This window comes from Microcaecilia unicolor, chromosome 12 (assembly GCF_901765095.1).
Source record: "Microcaecilia unicolor chromosome 12, aMicUni1.1, whole genome shotgun sequence".
NCBI classification, from domain to species: Eukaryota; Metazoa; Chordata; class Amphibia; order Gymnophiona; family Siphonopidae; genus Microcaecilia; species Microcaecilia unicolor.
In genome coordinates, this window is record NC_044042.1 from 109,099,768 (window position 1) to 109,118,256 (window position 18,489).

Genomic DNA, 18,489 nt, shown 5'->3' on the forward strand with positions numbered 1-18,489 from the left:
AAGTCCATTCTCTTGAGGCTAGAGCAGCAGACTTGGTGGAGCTGAGGGAGACAGAGAGGTACATAGAGGAGGCCTACAGGGACATTGTAGAGAAGTCCCACCTCCAGCCTGGAAGCCCCTGTGCTGCCTTGGAGGAGGGAGGTCTTCTAAAAGGAGAGCATCACCCTGGTGCAGCTGGAAGTAATCCTGTAGCCAGGTCCAGCCCACCAAGGGATGCAATATCCTCTCACACCGAGGATGTGTCTCCAGGAGCTTCTTGTCAGGAGGGAAAGGTTAGGGCTGCTGTTGTAGCTGGTGATTCTATTATTAGGCATGTAAATAGCTGGACTCAAGTGGACATGAGGATCGCCTGGTCACTTGCCTGCCTGGTGCGAAGGTGGTGGACCTCGCACGTCACCTAGATAGGATTTTAGTTAGTGCTGGGGAGGAGCCAATTGTCTTGGTCCATGTTGGTACCAATGACAGGAAAATGTGGGAGGGAGGTCCTGGAAGTCAAATTTATGCTCTTAGGTAGAAAGCTCAATTCCAGAACCTCTAGGGTAGTATTTCCCGAAGTGCTCCCCGTTCCATGCGCAGGGCCCAAGAGACAGGCAGAGCTCCGGAGTCTCAATGAGTGGATGGGGCGATGTTGCAGGGAGGAGGGTTTTAGATTTGTGGGGAAGGGGAGAGCCTATTCCGAAAGGATGGGCTCACCTTAACTAGGGTTGGACCAGGCTGCTGGCACCGCCATTTAAAGAGGAGATAGAGCAGCTTTTAAACTAGAACCTGGGAGAAGACCATAGTAACATAGTAAATGACGGCAGATAAAGACCTGTATGGTCCATCCAGTCTGCCCAACAACATAAACTCATTTTACATGGAATGTGATACTTTATATGTATACCCGAGTTTGATTTGTCCTTGCCTTTCTCAGGGCACAGACCGTAGAAGTCTGCCCAGCACTGCACTGCTCTTGTACTAAGTTCTGAAGCTAACGTCGAAGCCCCTTAAAATTTACACTCCAGCCCATCCCAATCAATTCAGTCTCGATCAGGGTGTAGACCGTAGAAGTCTGCCCAGCTCCCGTTTTGTTTCCCAATTACCGGTGTTGCCACCCAATCTCCACTAAGATTCCGCGGAACCATTCCTTTAAACAGGATTCCTTTGTGTTTATCCCACACGTTTGAATTCCATTACCATTTTCATCTCCACCACCTCCCGCGGGAGAGCATTCCACATATCAACCACCCTCTCTGTGAAAAAATACTTCCTGACATTAGTCCTGAGTCGGCCTCCCTTCAACCTCAATTCATGTCCTCTAGTTCTATCACCTTCCCATCTCCGGAAAAGGTTCATTTGCGGATTAATACCTTTCAAATATTTGAACGTCTGTATCATGTCACCACTGTTTCTCCTTTCCTCCAAGATATACATGTCCAGGTCAGCAAGTCTCTCCTCGTACGGTTTGCAATGCAAATCCCATACCATTTTTGTAGCTTTTCTTTGCACCACTTCCAGTCTTTTTACATCTTTAGCAAGATACGGCCTCCAAAACTGAACATAATACTCCAAGTGGGGCCTCACCAATGACTTGTAGAGGGGCATCAACACCTCCTTTCTTCTGCTGGTTATGCCCCTCTCTATGCAGCCTAGCATCCTTCTAGCCACGGCCGTCGCCTTGTCACATTGTTTCTTCACCTTCAGATCCTCAGACACCAACACCCCAAGGTCTCCTGAGTCGAGCTTACTAATCTCTCCCCTCCTATTCGGTATCTCTCGGGTTTCTGTACCCCCAAGTGTATCATTCTACACTTCTTGGCATTAAATTTTAACTCTATAATTCACAGGGACTCAATGTATATACATTACTCGTTTCATCATTTTGAATCATTTCAATCATTCATTACATCTTGGTGGAAAAACTGAAGCCCATGGAGTTTGCTCGTATACAAAACATTATTTATTAAGCTTAACAAACATTCTCATAATAATACAAATTATCTCTGTTTGTTTGTTTGTTTGTACCCTTATAATTCCAATCCCCTTTTGTTAAGCTTAACAACCACTCTCCTAAACATACAAATTATTCCCATTTGTTTTTACACTTATAATTCCACTTTAAACAGCTGGATCATTCACGTGGTTATAACCTTAGGACTCTTTAGCTTGGAGCTAAGACATCTGAGGGGAGATATAATAGACGGCTATAAAATAGGGAGTGGAGTGGAACGGGTAGACGTGAACCCCTTATTTGCAAAAAAATACTAGGACTAGGGGGCATGAAATGAAGCTACAAAGTAGTAAATTTAAAACCAATCGGAGAACATATTTCTTCACTCAATGTGTAATTAAACTCTTGAAGTCATTGCCAGAGCATATGGTAAAAAGCATTTAGTTTAGCGGGGTTTAAAAAAGGTTTGGATATCTTCCTAAAAGAAAAGTCCATATCCATTATTAAAATGGACTTGGGAAAATCCACTGCTTATTTCTAGGATAAACAGCATAAAATGTACTGTTTTGGGATCTTGCCAGGTACTTATGACCTGGATTGGCCACTGTTGGAAACAGGATACTGGGCTTAATAGTCCCAGTATACTACCTCTTATGTTCTTATAACACTTTTCCTTTTAGTCTGCAGGAAGCAAGGTTGTGTATCCATGGAGAATGTCTGTAGGCTGGCAGTAGGTTAGGTTTTGATTGCTATAGCAATGATTCAAGTGTTTTGAGAGAGAAAGACAACTTAAGGCCACAACTGTCCATGCCCAAAACCACACACACACATAAAAGCCTCAGGGTTAGAATAGCTGTCTGTGAACCTAACTTTGTGGGTTTGAGTTCCGCTATTGACTAGCATTATATACACTGCACTTCTTTAGGGTTTTTTTTTTTTCCATAACAGGCCATTAGAAAAAAAGGGTTGTTTTTTGTTACTGCGTAGTGAAAATAACTGTATGTATATTTTTAGGGGTGGGCATTTAGTGCACTATTAATGCAATTAATTTTTAAAAATTTTAACTACGATTTGAATTTTTGGGTCATGATCAAAAATGTTTTACTTCTGGCTGTTGCCCAGCATTGCTTTCTCTCCCCTATCTATCCTGTTTCACGTTGGCATAACATAATACCACAATTAATTTTGATTACAATTTTTAATTGTTGCCCACCCCTAATTGAATAAGCATGTTGTAAAGGATAATCAGCCACGCTGAGCATTTGTTCAAAAGAATGATTGGAGCAACATTAAAAAAAAAGAAAAAAAATTTGAAAAGCGTGTGTCCAAAATTCATGCTATGATTAATCGTGTAATTAAAATTTTTAATCGATGCCCGGCCCTAATATTTCCCCAGATTTCTATCATTTTTTCTACCACAATTACCTATGATGTGAATTAAAAGATTGTTTTTAATTTTTTTTTTAGTGTGAAGGAAGAAAGGTCATGTGACCATGGTGAATGCATATAGGCTGGCAGCAGTGCAGGGTTTGGTTGATATAGCAAAGACACGAGTGTTTGAGAAGGAAAGACTACAAGATTGCTTTGTTTATTTTGTTTTTGATTCTTGTTCTCTTTTGCGTTTTTGAAACAGAGGCCCTAGCAAACTAAGGGTTATGTTTACTAAGGCGCGTTAGTGTTTTTAACGCTCCTTTTTTTAAGGCATGTTAAATGCTAATGCGCCAATACATTCCTATAGGAGTGTTAGCATTTGACGCATGTGTTTAATGCGCGTTAAAAATGCTAAGACGCCTATCGCATGCCTTTGTAAACAAAGGCGTAAGATTTATTTTGGTTCACCCTACAGAATTGAGCCGGATCTGGTGCATACCTGCTTTCACACTGATGGTATGTATTTTTCCTTATTGCCCAAGTACATTTTTGTAAGTTATATTTCTTTAAGTTCTTTTTAGATTGTTAAACCTGAACATAAAATCAAATTAGAACATGCATTAAACATGTTTTTGGTTGGTTGGTGAAAGTTTTGCTACTTACTAATATTTTACGTTATTCTGTTACCGTTATTTTGCTGTACTTTAAAAAAAATCTATTTATGTAGTTAGTAACCTTGTGCTTTATTATATTTCTATTAGTTATTTTAGCCCTTGAAGCATCTTTTTGGCAAAACTTGGCCAAGTCGAGCTCTGTGTTCAAAACCCTCCACTCTTGTTGCACAGTAAAGGTGTTTTTGTATTATTTTGGACTTCGGTGGTCTTTTTGTGGTCTGCTCATCCTTTCTATCGCTTCCTTTTAGGTTCCGCCATGCACCAGTTCCTCTGTGCAGGCTTCTTTAGGGGAGCTGGCGATGGTTTAAATGAGAAAGAAAGAGTGCGCTTCTCAAAGGAGAACGGAGATAAGGACATCAATGCCTGTCTTTATGAAATGTTCCCAAGTCACGCTCAAGGCCCTTGAAATGGTCTTAATTCTTTAAATTGCCCATCAAGGCTTTTAATCATTATTAAAGGTCACTCAGTTTATGGGGTTTTTATTATTTAAATTGAGGTCATCTTTAATTCCCATGTATTATTTAATATACTGCTTCTTTCCCTGAAAGTATCAGAACGATGCACATACTTCCAGATTACAGGACAGCTTCCCCACTACCCAAAGGCACAGCACTCGCAAACCGCGACCTGCACGTGTGAACATACTTTGACATCAGTTGAGCATTATTGAGATAGAGCTGAGTTCTCAGACTTCTACTCCTGGGCACCAGCTTAGAACTGGAATTTTGAAAAAAAACAAACAAACATATTTTCCTTAGCATCCCTCCGGCCCGGCCCAGGATTGGACTGATGGGTTGTGCACGCCTACCAGCAGGTTGGAGACTGAGAAAAAAACTCTGACTCTAGCGAGCCAATAGGAGCCCTGGTCATGTGACCCTAGCCTCAGTATTTTCTCAGTCTCCCAGCAGGTAGGAGTGAGCCCATTAGTCTCTCTTTATTGTCTTTCAGCTTGTTCTTTATTGTTGGCTTTATTCTGCTTTTATTCTGTGCCACAGGAATTCTTTGAGGCTTGTTAGGTGTTCTTTTCAGCTTGGTTGACTTTCAGCCTCAGGGGTGAAAACTCGGGTGTCCCGGGTCCCTCCCCCCTTGTTCCTCCCCACCTCCCTTATTATTTAATTCAATTTCTAAGGGAAGGGTTGCCCTTTGATTAGCAAGGGGATTTTACCTTTGGGAGAGGCAGCCAGATGTGAAAAGAAGCTAAAATTGTTTTACTGCCACGGACCTCTTAGGTCCCCATTGATTGAACGAGCAGGCAGCTCTGTTACTGTCAAGTGTGTGTGGTGTGGCTGGTTAGCGTTTCCACAGCAGGGAAACATAAAAAGATTTCTTTACCTGGTCTAGCTCCCATCACTGTTTGTTTTCGGGGGATTTGTATGTTTAATTTGAGCGCTATTTAAAAAAAAAAAAAAGTACAGTTTCGGCGCGAATTGGGTACGCGCGCGCAAGCGATGTCTGAAAAACTTAAGCACTGCTCCGTTTGTCAGCGTCGGGGTGTTTCATCTTCAGGCGCTTGTAAGTATTGTACAGCGCTAGCGGGAGCTTTGGGTCCGGTTTTGCCTGCAGCAGTTCAGTCAGCTGGTTCGGTCTCTTCACCGGTGCGCTCTGATCCCGTGGTTGCTGAAGGGTCAGGCGCCCCCCCCCCCCGGACTCCGGAACGGCGGTTTTGGTGTGAACGGCGGCCATTTTGAATTCGTCCTCCCAATCTCCCTCGCAGCCTGCAGGTCTTTCGGTACCTACTTCGGATGTTTTTTGTTCAGGAGCACTGATGCAGGCTGGGCCTACTCAGGCAGGGAGTTTTCCTCCTGAGTTTGTGCTCCAGATGTATCAGGCTTTTTTGCTGCAGAAGGGGGATTCTTCAGCTGAGCCAGGTCCTTTGAGTATGTCTGCTCCCCCTCCCCCTAAGAGATCTAGGGAGGGAGATTGGCGGGAGCATTTGGAGTCAGTTCATGATCAGGAAATGCCCTTCTTAGAAGAAGAGGAAGATCTGGCGGAACATATCTGGGAGGAATCTTCTTCTCCAGATCCTGAGGCTAGTTCTTTTGCTCAAGGAGAAGATCCTTCTGTAGCCAGAGTTTTCCATAAGGATGATTTGCAGGAGCTAATTTCTATGGTGTCTTCTACTTTGAAGATTTACAGCCAGCTTCGGAAGTCCGTAAGGTCGATTTCTTGATTAAAGGCTCTAGGTCTGCTTCCAAGACTTTTCCTATGCACCAGGATATTTGGGATGTTATTAAAGCGCAATGGGAGTCCCCAGATGTGGTTTTCCGGCAGTCCAGATCTATGTCTCGTCTCTATCCGGTTCCTGAAGCGGATAAGTCTTTGCTTAAGGTGCCGGTCGTGGATGCCGTGGTGTCGGCGGTGACTAAGCGTAATATGGTCCCCGTAGATGGCGGAACAGCTCTTCAGGATGTTCAGGACAGACGTCTGGATTCTCTGCTCAAGAATAGTTTTGATGTTTCTTCCTTGGCAGTACAGGCTGCCATTTGTGGTTCCTTAGTGGCTAGGGCCTGTTTTAGGTGGGCAGAGAGAGTTCTGGACAGGACTTCGGATGATCTTCAAGCTATTGATCTAGAGGTGGCTAGGATTGAAACGGGAGCGGCGTTTCTGGCTGATGCCTTGTATGATTTGATGCGAGCATCTTCTAAGTCTTTGGCTTTGGGAGTCGCTGCTCGCCGATCGCTGTGGTTGAAAGGTTGGTCGGCGGATGCGGCCTCCAAATCCAAATTGAGCACGTTTCCATTTAAAGGTTCCTTTTTGTTTGGGGAAGAATTGGATAAGTTGGTTAATTCCTTAGGAGATGCTAAAGTTCCTCAATTGCCGCAAGATAGACCCCGCCTGTCCTGTCGAGGTTCCTTCTCTGGTAGAGGTTCAGGTAGAGGTTTACGTAGGTTTCAGACTGGCCGGGGTTTTCAACCTCACAAATCTCGGTTCTACAATAGGACTCAGTCCTTTCGGGGTACTCGCAGAGGAGCGAGTTTCTCCTCTCCAGGTTTTAGATCCCAGACCCGTCCTTCCCAATGAAGGGGCGAGGGCCTCTCCTCTGGTGCCTGTCGGAGCTCGTCTTTCTCAGTTCTATCAGAGGTGGGCCCACATAACTTCAGATCAGTGGGTCTTGGAAGTTATACGAGACGGTTATGCCTTAGAGTTCGCAAGGCCTATTGCAGACGCCTTTCTGGAGTCTCCCTGTCGTTCTCCTCTCAAGGTGAGGGCGGTTCGGGATACTCTACAGAGGCTGTTAGATCTTCACGCTATCTGTCCAGTCCCTCCTTCCGAGTACAGGCAAGGCCGGTATTCCATTTATTTTGTAGTTCCCAAGAAGGAAGACTCTTTTCGCCCTATATTGGACCTCAAGCCTGTCAATCGCGCTCTCAGAGTCACAAGTTTTCGTATGGAGACCCTGCGATCAGTCATAGTCGCAGTGCACCAGGGAGAGTATTTGACAGCCTTGGATCTCACAGAGGCTTATTTGCATATTCCCATTCGTCCGGCTCACCACAAGTTCTAGCGCTTTGCAATTCTAGGGCAGCATTACCAGTTTTGCGCTCTGCCCTTTGGTCTGGCGACGGCTCCCCGCACTTTCACCAAAGTTATGGTCGTGGTGGCTGCGGCCCTCAGGAAAGAAGGGATTCTTGTTCATCCATATCTAGACGACTGGTTAATCAGAGCAAAGTCTTATCAAGAGAGTTGTCGTGTCACAGAACGAGTGATGCAGTTCTTGCAGTCTCTAGGTTGGGTAGTAAATGTGTCAAAGAGTCGGTTGGTTCCTTCTCAATCTCTGGAGTATTTGGGCGTCACGTTCGACACGACACAAGGCCGAGTCTTTCTACCGCAGGCCAGGATTCTAAAACTCCAGTCTCAGATTCGGGCCTTTCTTCAACAGCAGCGTCCGTGTGCTCGAGATTCTCGGATCCATGGCAGCCACCATAGAAGTAGTACCCTGGGCCAGACTCCATATGAGGCCTCTTCAGTGGTCTCTTCTATCTTGTTGGTCCGCTCAGAGGGAGTCACTATGGAGGCGTCTGCCTCTCCGCAACAGAGAGCGCAGCTCGCTGTTTTGGTGACTGCGGATGAAGAATCTCACAGTAGGCATGCCTTTGGAATCTCCTCGCTGGATACCGTTAACAACAGATGCCAGTCTCCGAGGCTAGGGAGCGCATTGCCTGGGGCAGTGGGCCCAGGGTCTTTGGTCTCAAATGGAAGCAGTTCAATCAATCAATTTGTTGGAGACCAGAGCGATCTGGTTGGCTCTGCAGCACTTCAGGGCTCTACTAATAGGCAAAGCGGTCAGAGTTCTTTCGGACAATGCCTCGGCAGTGGCCTATGTCAACCGTCAGGGGGGAACGAAATGTCGTCTCTTGTGTCGGGAGGCGGAGAGTCTCCTCGCCTGGGCGGAGATTCACCTCTTGGCCATTTCAGCATCGCATGTGGCCGGAGTGGAAAACGTTCAAGCCGACTTTCTCAGTCGCCACACTCTCGATCCCGGGGAGTGGTCTCTCAGCGGTCAGGCGTTTCGGTTGATAGTGGAGCGCTGGGGCACTCCAGTTCTAGATCTGTTTGCATCCAGTCTCAACACGAAAGTCCCTCGTTTCTTCAGTCGTCGAAAGGATGTAAGAGCGGCAGGGGTAGACGTTCTCTTGCAACAGTGGCCCTCCGACCTTCTTTACGCGTTCCCTCCGTGGCCGCTAATAGGCCGTCTCCTACAGATGATCGAGGATCACGGAAGACCGGTAATTTTGGTAGCTCCGGATTGGCCGCGGCGTCCTTGGTACGCGGATCTACAGCGTCTATTGGTGGCGCCTCCTCTTCGGCTACCAGTTCACAGGACTTTGCTGGTTCAAGGGCCAGTTCCACATCCAGATCCGGGTCGATTTTGTCTTACGGCTTGGCTCTTGAACGAGCCCGTTTAGCTAAACGGGGTTTTTCAGGACCGGTGATTTCCACCATGCTTAGGTCTCGTCGGCGTTCCACTTCGCTAAACTATATTCGTACTTGGAGAATTTTTGAGGCCTGGTGTGCAGAGGCTGACATCCTTCCGTTTCGAGCATCTGTGCCTCAGATGTTGGATTTTCTACAGCGAGGGTTGGATAAAGGGCTGTCTCTTTCTTCTCTTAAGGTGCAAGCGGCAGCTCTTTCCTGCTTTAGAGGTCGGATTCGGGGTAAATCTTTCTCCAGTCTTCCTGAGGTGGCCCGTTTCTTAAAGGGAGTCAGCCTTCTTCGTCCTCCGGTAAGATCAGTCTTTCCATCTTGGGATCTTAATCTGGTTCTTTCAACTCTCACGAAACCACCTTTTGAGCCTTTGCAAGCATGTTCTTTGAAGGATCTGACGCTTAAGACAGTGTTTTTGGTGGCTATTGCGTCGGCTCGGAGAGTCTCAGAGTTGCAAGCTTTTTCATGCAGATCTCCTTTTCTGCAATTTTCCAAGGAGCGAGTGGTTATTCGTCCGGTTCCCTCCTTTTTGCCTAAAGTGGTATCTCGTTTTCATCTGTCCCAGTCAGTGTTTCTTCCTGTTCTGGGATCGGCCTCAGGGACGCAGGAACAGCGACAGTTACATACTCTGGATGTTAAAAGAGTGCTTAAGCGGTATCTCGCAGTTACTGAAGATTTTCGGCGCACGGACCGTCTTTTTCTACTGTTGGCCGGTCACCGTAAGGGGTTGGCGGCTTCTAAGCCCACATTGTCTAGGTGGATCAAGGAGATGATAGGGTCAGCCTACCTTTTGGCAGGTAAAGCTGTCCCGGACTCTGTTAAAGCTCATTCAACTAGAGGGCAAGCTGCGTCCTGGGCCGAGTGTTCATTGGTTCCACCAGCGGAGATTTGTAAGGCAGCGACTTGGTCCTCTCTCCATTCGTTTTCTAAGCATTACAGGCTTGATGTGCAGTGTCGGCAGGAGGCGATTTTTGCGTCGCGAGTGATTTCAGCAGGTCTGCTGGGGTCCCTCCCGTAGGACTACTGCTTTGTTATGTCCCATCAGTCCAATCCTGGGCCGGTCTGGAGGGATGCTAAGGAAGGAGAAATTAGACCTTACCTGCTAATTTGCTTTCCTTTAATCCCTCCGGACCGGCCCAGGTCCCTCCCGTGTTCTATCTTTCTGTCTAAGTTTCTATGTTCAATTGTTGGTTGCAGAGCTGTTTTGTTTGCAAGTTTAAAAAAAAAAAAAAAAAAAGATGATGGATTTTCTATGCAGGCCATACCGCTGCTCTGGTTAGAGTACGTGGTGAGCCAGGATAGTCTGGCCATACCGATGCTCTGGTTAGGGTACTCGGTGTATTCGGTGAGCCACTGTGATATGGCCATACCGATTCTCTGGTTAGGGTTTTCGGTGAGCCATTGTGATAAGGCCATACCGCTGCTCTGGTTAGAGTACGTGGTGAGCCAGGATAGTCTGGCCATACCGATGCTCTGGTTAGAGTACGTGGTGAGCCAGGATAGTCTGGCCATACCGATGCTCTGGTTAGAGTACGTGGTGAGCCAGGATAGTCTGGCCATACCGATGCTCTGGTTAGAGTACGTGGTGAGCCAGGATAGTCTGGCCATACCGATGCTCTGGTTAGAGTACGTGGTGAGCCAGGATAGTCTGGCCATACCGATGCTCTGGTTAGAGTACGTGGTGAGCCAGGATAGTCTGGCCATACCGATGCTCTGGTTAGAGTACGTGGTGAGCCAGGATAGTCTGGCCATACCGATGCTCTGGTTAGAGTACGTGGTGAGCCAGGATAGTCTGGCCATACCGATGCTCTGGTTAGAGTACGTGGTGAGCCAGGATAGTCTGGCCATACCGATGCTCTGGTTAGAGTACGTGGTGAGCCAGGATAGTCTGGCCATACCGATGCTCTGGTTAGAGTACGTGGTGAGCCAGGATAGTCTGGCCATACCGATGCTCTGGTTAGAGTACGTGGTGAGCCAGGATAGTCTGGCCATACCGATGCTCTGGTTAGGGTACTCGGTGAGCCATTATAATAAGGCCATACCGTTTCTCTGGGAAGAGTTGTCGGTGAGCCTTTGTTAGAGCACGTCCTTACTAGTGCTCTCTGGCTGCTTGAATTCCTTGAGGCACAGTTTGTTCTTTCTGCTTTGTTATTAAAATACTGATGCTAGGGTCACATGACCAGGGCTCCTATTGGCTCGCTAGAGTCAGAGTTTTTTTCTCAGTCTCCAACCTGCTGGTAGGCATGCACAACCCATCAGTCCAATCCTGGGCCGGTCCGGAGGGATTAAAGGAAAGCAAATTAGCAGGTAAGGTCTAATTTCTCCTTGTACCTAGTTGCAAGCAGAGCAGGCGGCATTTAGAAACACAGAGCAAGCTGACAGAAAAATTATTCCACCATCCATTCTGACTATTTTGTGCCCCATCACAGCCCTTAATCTGTGGTTTCTCATGCCCTGTGTGTCCAAAGTAGAGAATGACATGGGTATAAAATCTGTCCCCTTTCCCTTCCCTGTGGGTTCTGTCTCCATCCCGGTCCCGTCTGCTCAGGCCCTGTCTCCGTCCCTACCCTGTCCCCGCAGGTTCTGTCCCCGTCCTTGCCCCATCCCCGCAGGTTCTGTTCTCATCTGCAGAAGCCTCAAACACTTATGATTTTATATTTAAATCATTTTATTTAAGTATAAAAAGGAACAATGTGCTGTGCAACTGTTGTGTATAAATTACAAATAGAAAACAATAATAACGAGCAGCTATAAAAAACCCTCCCACCACCACTGCCCTCTACCCTTCCAACCCCCAAAAAACTGACTTCTACTACCCTAAGGAATCCTAATCCACACTGTTAAAATGTCCAGGGGTACAAAATACAACCCGTTCTATACGCCCTAGAGGAGAGAAAGATGCCCTATGATGCACTGTTATGATTTTTAATCTGTGGATGAATAAGAAGTCATCAACAATCTCAGGATTCGGTCTAGCTCTCCCACAGTCCTTCCTGCAACAGAAGATGTCTTCTTAGAAAATGTGCTGGTAGCAGGATGTACAAGGTCCCCCATCCAACTGTGCTAGCTGTGGCCAGCATGTTTTCTTGTTTTTCCACAAAATAAAAATATAGACATCTGCATCAATCAAACATAAATAGCAGTCATTAACAGGCTTCAAAGTAGAAAGTGACACGGGGACAAAGTTTGTCCCTGTCCCCGTGGGCTCTGTCCCCATCCGTGCCCCGTCCTCGTGGGCTTTGTCCCCATCCTTGCGGTTACTACAGGTCCCCGTGTCATTCTCTAGTCCAGAATCCCTATATGTCTCAAAGGCAGTTCTAAACCCAGAGCTTTTTGTATATGAGGTGTACTACAGAAACTAGCTTTATTGGATTAAATCCATTCCTTACTATTCATAGAAATTAAATTGTCTGTCTGTGACTCTGAAGGAGTGCTTTCCCACATTTGGAGGTGCCAGGATTGAACTCTGAGGCTTCTATATGTAGAGTGGAGGAGTGGCCTAGTGATTAGAGCACTGTTCTTGACATCCAGAGATGCCCGGTTTGATTCCCACTGCTGCTCCTTGTGATCTTGGGCAAGTTATTTACCCTCAATTGCCTCATGAAATACCCAGTGTACCTGAATGTAACTCACTTTGATCTGCAGAAGGAATGGATCCTCAGGAGCTTAGTCGAGATCGGGTGGCAGAGCCGGTGGTGGGAGGCAGGGCTGGTGGTTGGGAGGCGGGGATAGTGCTGGGCAGACTTTATACGGTCTGAGCCAGAGCTGGTGGTGGGAGGCAGGGATAGTGCTGGGCAGACTTATACGGTCTGTGCCAGAGCCGGAGGCGGGGCTGGTGGTTGGGAAGCGGGGATAGTGCTGGGCAGACTTATACGGTCTGTGCCAGAGCCGGTGGTTGGAAGGCGGGGCTGGTGGTTGGGAGGCTGGGATAGTGCTGGGCAGACTTATACGGTCTGTGCCGGGGCTGGTGGTTGGGAGGCTGGGATAGTGCTGGGCAGACTTATACGGTCTGTGCCAGAACCGGTGGTGGGAGGCGGGGCTGGTGGTTGGGAGGCGGGGATAGTGCTGGGCAGACTTATGCGATCTGTGCCCTGAAGAACACAGGTATAGATCAAAGTAGGGTATACACAAAAAGTAGCACATATGAGTTATCTTGTTGGGCAGACTGGATGGACCGTGCAGGTCTTTTTCTGCCGTCATCTACTATGTTACAAGGTGTGAGCAGAATCCAAATAAATAATAAATATAAAATCTGTACTCTAAATGCCATAGCTCTGCCTTTCAGCAGTGTAATTATTTTCCTTCAAGTGGGTGGGAAGGGTTTAAAGACAGTAGGACCTGATAGTTTTTGACTAATATCATCTTCCATATCATCATGCTGATCAATCCATAGACTGGTGGGTTGTGTCCATCTACCAGCAGGTGGAGATAGAGAGCAAACTTTTGCCTCCCTATATGTGGTCATGTGCTGCCGGAAACTCCTCAGTATGTTCTCTATCTCAGCAGGTGGTGGTCACACACAGCAGCAGCTCTGGCTAGGCCTCCAAGCCTAATTCTTAGGTTTTGTTGAGTGCCTGGGGTTGAGGGCTCTTTTGAGCAAGTGCAAACCTGGTGGTGCCAGGTCCCTCCTTTTCTCCCCCCTCCCGCTGGCTCCGTAAAAAAAAAAAAAAAAAAAAATTTTGAACGTCCTTAAAGGCGTTTATTTCGACGTTTATTTAAACGTTTATTGCAGCTACTCACTGGGACACAGGTCGTTATAGCTCGGAGCGAGAAGCAGGTAATTTTTACCTTTTTATAGCGGGCAGGGGGTTCCCCGATTGATCTCCACGTGGCCTATGGCGTCGGAGGGCGAGGGCGCGAAGAATCGCTCCCCGGACCGCATGTGCGCTTCTAGCGGGGATGCGGGGGTTTTAAAGTCTGATTCGCCCTTGTTGGGTGTCAGTTTGGAGGCCGGTCAGTGTCCCGGGGCTTCCTCCGGCGCGGCGGTTTTCCCCGCCATAAACGCCCATCCCCCGCTGCTCGCCTCCACCATTTTGGCCGGCCACTCTGCTCGGACGGCTTCTTCTTGGGCCGCCCTTGAGCTGGGAGACGTTCATGCCATGGCCGCCCTTGATTTGGGCGACGGCAAAAAAGCGGCTAAAGTTAAGCACCGTTCTTCCCGCGCGGCTCTTTCGCGGAGTGTCGCGCCGGACGCCATCTTGGATGCGCAGCATGTTGCTCCCCCGCTCTTGCGAGCGCCGGTTGAGGGTGCGTCTAGGGCTGTGGCCCAGGCTGCTGAAATACACAGTCTGGGGGGTTTCTCCTCCGAGTTTATTTTGCTGCTGCATCAGGCTTTCCTTATGCAAAACGCTGCCCCTTCTCCCTTGTCCGATAACGGGGTTGAGGCCCCCGGAAGTAAACGCCCTCGGGTGGATTCCCAGGCCTTAGAGGACGCTGTTTCCTCTGATGTAGATGAGGGCAGCGTATCTGAGTTCTCCCAACGGTCCTTTGGGGATTCCTTGGAGGAGACGGATTCCCGCTCGGATGGAGCGGATGACCCCTCTGCAGCGCGGATCTTTCGCTCAGAGGATTTGCCCAACCTGTTACTGCAGGCCATGAGCATTTTGAAGATTTCCTCGCCAGAGGACGTCTCTCCCTCAGCCCCTGTTGGCTCTGCCATTATGCTGGGGACGAAGCGCCCGCCTAGAACCTTCCACGTGCATGATGCCATGCACACCTTAATTTCGGCTCAATGGGATGTCCCGGAAGCGAGCCTCAAAGTGGCTAGGGCTATGTCCCGTCTCTATCCTTTGCCTGAAAGTGAACGTGAGGCCTTTCTTTGGCCTACCGTGGATTCTTTAATCACTGCGGTGACTAAGAAGACGGCGTTGCTGGTGGAAGGTGGCACGGCCCTAAAGGGCGCCCAAGACAGGAGATTGGAAGCGGCTTTAAGGTCGTCCTTCGAGGCGGCTGCCTTAAGTTTGCAGGCCTCAGTTTGCGGCTCCTATGTGGCCAGGGCGTGCCTGGCGATGGTGCAACGGGCTTCCCCCTCGGATCCTTCCTTGAGGGCTGACTGGCCGGCCCTGGAATCGGGCTTGGCTTATTTGGCAGACTTACTGTATGATGTCTTGAGAGCCTCGGTTAAAGGCATGGCTCAGACAGTCTCTGCACGGCGCTGGCTTTGGCTGAAACATTGGTCTGCGGACCATGCCTCTAAGTCCCGCCTGGCTAAGTTGCCTTTTAAAGGCAAGCTGCTCTTTGGGGTCGAGCTGGACAAAATCGTGACCGATCTCGGCACGTCTAAGGGCAAGAGGTTACCAGAGGTCAGGGCTCGGGCCAGTGCTCGCCCCGGTATCTCCAGAGGACGGTTTCAAGAAGCCCGTCGGTACTGCCCGGGCAAGTCGGGCTCCTCTGCCCCCTCTTCCTTCAAAAGGAACTTCTCCCCCAAGCAGCATTCCTTTCACAGAGACCGCCGTCCCGGAGGTACGCCCTCCGGTCCTCCCCCAGGGTCTCGTACCCAATGACGGGGTCCTGGTCCATGGCCCAGTGCAGATTGGAGGACGCCTGTCCTCGTTTCTGGGCGAGTGGACCAAAATAACTTCAGACGCTTGGGTGCTGGAAGTCATCAGAGACGGCTACAAGTTAGAGTTCTGCCGACCCTTAAGAGACGGGTTTGTACTCTCTCCCTGCAAGTCTCCGGTCAAAGCTGTGGCAGTGCAGCAGACCTTGGACAACCTGATCCGCCTGGGTGCGGTCGTTCCGGTGCCAGAAAATCAGACTGGCAAGGGACATTACTCCATTTACTTTGTGGTACCAAAGAAAGGAGGTTCTGTCCGGCCTATCCTCGACCTCAAAGGGGTCAATCGGGCCTTGAAAGTGCGGCACTTTCGCATGGAGACTCTCCGCTCTGTTATAGCGGCAGTGAAGGCAGGAGAGTTCTTGGCTTCCTTGGACATCAAGGAAGCGTACCTGCATATTCCCATCTGGCCTCCTCATCAACGCTTTCTGCGTTTTGCAGTCCTGGGCCGACACTTCCAGTTCAGAGCCCTCCCTTTCGGGTTGGCTACTGCTCCGCAGACCTTCTCCAAAGTAATGGTGGTCATCGCGGCCTTCCTGCGAAAGGAAGGAGTACAAGTCCATCCTTATCTGGACGACTGGTTGATCCGAGCCCCCTCTTATGCAGAGTGCGGCAAAGCTGTGGACCGGGTGGTTGCTCTTTTGAGCTCCCTGGGGTGGATCATCAACTGGGAGAAGAGCCAGCTGCGCCCGACTCAGTCCCTGGAGTATCTGGGAGTTCGATTCGACACCCAAGTGGGCAGAGTGTTCCTGCCAGACAATCGGATTGTCAAGCTTCAGGCTCAGGTGGACCAGTTCCTAGTAGCCTCTCCTCTTCGGGCTTGGGACTATGTGCAGCTGTTGGGCTCTATGACGGCCACGATGGAAGTAGTGCCCTGGGCCAGGGCTCATATGAGACCACTACAACACTCTCTGCTGCAGCGCTGGACTCCGATGTCGGAGGATTATGCTGTGCGCCTTCCCTTGGACCCAGCAGTGCGCAAGGCGCTGAGCTAGTGGATGCAGACAGACAAGTTGTCTGCAGGAATGCCTCTGGTGACCCCGGAGTGGATTGTCGTCACGACGGATGCTTCTTTGTCGGGCTGGGGAGCCCACTGCTTGGGAAGGACAGCGCAGGGGCTCTGGTCTCCTGCAGAGGCAAAGTGGTCTATCAACCTCCTGGAACTCAGAGCCATTCGGTTGGCGCTTTTGGAGTTCATACCGGTACTGGCGTTGAAGCCAGTACGGGTCTTGTCGGACAATGCCACGGCTGTGGCCTATGTCAACTGCCAGGGAGGTACCAAGAGCGCCCCTCTAGCCAAGGAGGCCATGAATCTATGCCAGTGGGTGGAAGCGAATCTGGAACAGCTGTCAGCGGCCCACATTGCCGGAGTCATGAATGTCAAGGCAGACTTTCTCAGTTGCCATACCTTGGAGCCCGGAGAGTGGCAGCTATCTGCTCAGGCGTTCTTGGACATCACGAAGCGCTGGGGCCAGCCGAGCCTAGATCTGATGGCGTCATCGGCCAATTGCCAAGTGCCGCGCTTTTTCAGCAGAGGACGGGACCCTCGATCCCTGGGAGTAGATGCTCTTCTCCAACAGTAGCCGACACAAGAGCTTCTCTATGTGTTCCCGCCCTGGCCCATGTTGGGCAGGGTGCTAGACCGGGTGGCAAAGCATCCGGGCCGGATAATCCTGGTGGGTCCGGACTGGCCCAGACGTCCCTGGTATGCGGACTTGATCAGGCTCTCAGTCGACGATCCTCTGCGGCTGCCAGTGGAGCAGGGCCTGTTACATCAGGGTCCCGTGGTGATGGAGGATCCCTCCCCCTTTGGTCTTACGGCCTGGCGATTGAGCGGCAGCGTCTGAGAAAGAAGGGCTTCTCAGACAAGGTCATCGCCACTATGCTGAGAGCGAGGAAGCGCTCTACTTCTACTGCTTACGCCAGGGTTTGGCGTACCTTTGCAGCGTGGTGTAAAGCAGGCTCACTTTCTCCCTTCACTGCTCCAATTTCTTCAGTGTTGGCGTTCCTGCAAGAAGGTCTGGAGAAAGGCCTGTCGCTCAGTTCCCTTAAAGTCCAGGTAGCGGCTCTGGCTTGCTTAAGGGCCGCCTGAAGGGTGTTTCCCTGGCTTCGCAGCCAGATGTGGTGCACTTTCTCAAGGGAGTTAATCACCTGCGCCCTCCTCTGCACTCAGTGGTGCCTGCGTGGAATCTCAACCTGGTGCTAAGAGCATTGCAGAAGCCGCCTTTTGAACCCTTGTCGAGGGCATCTCTGAAAGACCTGACGTTGAAAGCAGTCTTTTTGGTGGCTATCACTTCAGCCAGAAGAGTTTCCGAGCTCCAGGCGCTCTCATGTAGAGAGCCTTTTCTGCAGTTCACTGAGGCAGGAGTGACTATTCGCACAGTGCCTTCCTTCCTGCCCAAGATTGTTTCTCGCTTCCATGTGAATCAGCAGCTCTGTCTCCCTTCCTTTCGTAGGGAGGACTACCCAGAGGAATACTCTGCTCTCAAATATCTGGATGTGAGACGTGTCATCATCAGATACTTGGAAGTGACCAATGATTTCCGGAAATCGGATCATCTGTTTGTCCTGTTTGCAGGTCCTCGTAAGGGTCTGCAGGCTGCTAAGCCTACAGTGGCAAGATGGGTCAAGGAAGCCATTGCAGCGGCTTATGTGGCCGCGGGGAAGGTGCCGCCTATCCAGCTGAAGGTTCACTCCACTAGAGCTCAGGCGGCCTCGATGGCAGAGGCCGGGTCCGTCTCCTTGGAAGAGATTTGCAAGGCGGCAACTTGGGCTTCGGCCCATACCTTCTCCAGGCATTACCGCTTGACTGTGGCTGCTCGGGCGGAGGCCCGGTTTGGAGCTTCAGTGTTGCGGTCAGGGATTTCAATGTCCCGCCCTGGGTGAGTACTGCTTCGGTACATCCCACCAGTCTATGGATTGATCAGCATGATGATATGGAAGGTAAAATTATGTATCATACCTGATAATTTTCTTTCCATTAATCATAGCTGATCAATCCATAGCCCCTCCCAGATATCTGTACTGTTTAT

General features: G+C 49.4%; 1 protein-coding gene across 2 annotated transcripts in view; it reads left to right on the forward strand.

Annotated features, from left to right (window-relative positions):
- BRCA1 (BRCA1 DNA repair associated) overlaps nucleotides 1-18,489 on the forward strand; it is a 265,462-nt gene that overhangs the window by 217,837 nt on the left and 29,136 nt on the right. The window lies entirely within an intron of this gene.